Genomic DNA, 3,525 nt, shown 5'->3' on the forward strand with positions numbered 1-3,525 from the left:
ATCTCATGCTTTCCTCCATGGCTCTCCTTTTTCTCTACCGTCGCTCGTTCTATTCCCCAATGGGTGTGGTTTTGGGCCATGTCCTCTATCAGGGCACAAGCATCGAGGTTAGGTTTGTTTATCAATGCTTCGTCAGCAGCAGCGTCAATGGACATCTTTGTGTTGTAATGGAGTCCATTATAGAAGGTGTGTATGATTATCCATTGCTCTAGGCCATGGTGCGGACAGGCTCTCAACATTTCTTTATATCTTTCTCAGGCATCAAAAAGTGACTCACCTTGGTTTTGAGTGAAACTAGTGATCAGGTACCTAAAGACAGCGGTCTTGCTTGGTAGGAAATATCTGGCAAGAAAAGCTCTCCTAAGGTCTTCCCAAGTCGTTATTGAGTTGGCTGGAAAGGCGTCTAACCAGTCATGGGCTTTACCTCTAAGGGAAAAAGGAAACAGTCTTAAGAGGATGGCTTTGGGTGTGGCTCCATTTGCCTTATCGGTATCAGCTAGCTGGATAAACACTTTTAGGTGTTGATTCGGGTTCTCTGCAGCGAGACCAGCAAATTGGTTTTGTTGTACTAGTTGTAGCAATGAGGGCTTAAGTTCGAAATTGTTGGTTGTTATAACGGGGTTTACTATACTAGAACTAGGCTCCTCATTAGATGGTTGAGCAACTCTTTAAGCGGTCTTTGGTTACGGTCTTCGGACATAGCTTTCCTTAACTTAAGGATAAACATACATGCTCGAGCGTAATGTTCGGGCTCCACTAAAGGGTTTAATAGGTTACCGGTGCAACGATTTCTACGCATCTACTGGCTAGAATAGCCTTAGTCTAAATGGGATAACAATAGGGTATGAAATTTGACGAAGTTGGTCCCCGGTAACGGCACCAAAAACTTGATGGGTCTGTAACGTATAGCCTACATATAGAACTGCAAGTGCACAGCCTTTTGAAGTAATATATAAGATTATCGAACCACAGAGACCAATCATCAATCTATCAACTCTATTGCTAAGGTGCTTATCTAAGGTGAACAAGAATATTGTTGTGAGTGAAGTGCAACAAGGTAGTTAGGTGAAGTGAACAACAGTTTTAAGCGACGGGTTGGAATGTAAATCATGAAATCAGACTATGATCCAGACATGCATAAATGAAACGACTCATGGGGCAATATTTTCTATTCGTAGCAAAGAATCAATTTAACGGGAACTTGTAGCTTTTGGCTACTAAGAATCGAATTTACTCTTTAATTTAACTTCCTTTATTTGTCACATATAAAGGGTGCCTTCCGCATTAAAGAGGTAAATCTATTTTTAAGAAATTGATAGTTTTGACTTAACAGAAAAGTAATTTCGACATGGAAAGATTAACTTAAAGAGACTATTGGATTTGGGCCAAGAGTCATATTTCAAACCAACAAACGCGTTCGAAAATAGTTTCAAAATCGTTTTCTATAAAGAGTTAATGATTCCTATTTAACCCACCAAATCGCTTTTGCTTCTTTTGTTTGATTAAATATTAATAATCAAGTCATATCTTTTAAATGGACGACTTTTGATATTACCCAATAAACATTTAAACACAAATTGACTTAAGTTAAAACTAAAACATCCCTAGAGTATTTTCACTAGCATGATAATTGGAACACAATCATGATGACAATCATTACATTCAAACCATTATAATTTGGCGAGACATAGTGAGTGCGAGTTTATAACACATGTAGACTATGATATGAGCGAGTAATTAAAAGGGTGCGAGTCTATAACACGTGTAGACTATGGTAAGAGCATTTAGAGTCTATAAAGCATGTTGACTATGGTAAGAGCATTTAGAGTCTATAAAGTGTGTAGACTATGGTAAGAGTAGTAAGATAAATAAAGTAATTAAATTGAACCTTACTCCAATCGGAGATTTGAATTTGATTCAAAGTGAAGGCTGGTATGATGAACTTCAACCAAAGTGCTCCAAGACTCGATTACAACTTAATTTTCACCGTAGTAACTCCCTGATGTGAAGAGGTTACTACTTTACAGAAACTGGTAGTATATGGCTTAAGTTTGTACTAAGCTGGGATGGAAAATGAAAATGAAAAACGAAAACTATATATAATCAATTCTGGAAGTGCGTTAGGACAGGAGTGCCCCTCAACTCCTTCTGAGCGGGAACCACTTTGTGAAGGCCACGGGCGCGGCAGCCTCATCGCGGGCGCGGTGGGAAGTAACGGTCAGGATCGTGTGATCGTGGCAGTTGGCTCTGTAACGCCCCAGACAGCTTTCGGGATGATCGACTGACCCCACAAACCAACACGGGTCTTTTCAGCATGCTTTGACCTCACTCGCACGCTTTCTGGGAAACTTCCCAGAAGGTCACCCATCCAAATACTACTCCAAGTTAAGCACGCTTAACTGTGGAGTTCTTATTGAACGGGCTCCCGAAAAGAAGATGCATCTTGTTGGTATAGGTAGTACCCATCAATCCTTATAAGCTTTCTTTTGACCATGCAGTCCCATACCTGCACGACCTCAGGATTCCTCTCATTCCGATGTGGCGACCACCCTAGCCCTCTTCGGCCTCAGGTGTTCCATGCGGTGCAACCACCCCTCGCCTTCTTTGGCCTCGGGTGTTATAGGCTCCATCATGGAGTGGTCCACGTCATGGCGTCCCCTATGGCTTACGCGGTGCTGAATGCCACAAGTGCAAATCTTCTTGAAAAACCCTATCTTCTTGGCGTTTTGACTCGTTTCTTCACTAAAGGCTCCGAAAGGTCAAGAATCCTGAAAACAAAAGAAATAGAAACATAATACAAGAAAATGATAATAAAAACTAAGGAAAACATGTGATATTCGAGTCAGAAACATGGTGCGATTCAGTGCGATCAGTCCGAACACTTGAGGAATAAAGGGATGTTTATAATCCAATTTTGGTTTATATAAATAAGTGATTAAGTCATAATCTTACATAATTTGATCATATATTGAGTTTTGCAACTCCAATTGAGGAGAGACGAGCGGTAAATGAAAGTTCACAAAATATAGTTAGCTAGTCACAATAATTAAAAAAATATAAACAACAAAGTTATATAATCCCCTATCACAGATAACACACATATATCAGACATACAACAATAACACACATACATTATGACATATGTCAGGTAACTCGATCTTATATTGAGTTTTGTAACACTGATTGAGGTGGAACCATTGGCAAATGACATCTAACAAAAAGAGATAACTAGTCCTAAAAAAATGAAACATAAAATTGGAACTAGTGGCAAATGACATCTAACAAAAAGAGATAACTAGTCCTAAAAAAATGAAACATAAAATGAATGAAAACAATTTCTACTGGCATCACATAGTGTGTTTTAGAAGTTATGATCATTTTATGCCATTAGTTATCATCATAAACATGTAGCTATGAAGTGTTTAAATGTCAACTCAAACAAATAATATATATAGAACAACAAAAATTATTTAAGAGTATAGTAACATATAACAACAAGAATACAACCACACAGAAACGAATAAA

The 3,525-nt window shown here is 38.7% G+C and overlaps 1 non-coding gene across 1 annotated transcript; it reads left to right on the plus strand.

The window, feature by feature from the left end:
* Positions 1 to 210: 210 nt before the first annotated feature.
* On the plus strand, positions 211 to 317 carry LOC131600880 (small nucleolar RNA R71). Its single transcript, XR_009283484.1, has one exon. It is a non-coding gene; the product is annotated as a small nucleolar RNA R71 (small nucleolar RNA).
* The last annotated feature ends 3,208 nt before the right edge of the window (positions 318 to 3,525 follow it).

This window comes from Vicia villosa, linkage group LG4 (assembly GCF_029867415.1).
Source record: "Vicia villosa cultivar HV-30 ecotype Madison, WI linkage group LG4, Vvil1.0, whole genome shotgun sequence".
Lineage (NCBI taxonomy): Eukaryota > Viridiplantae > Streptophyta > Magnoliopsida > Fabales > Fabaceae > Vicia > Vicia villosa.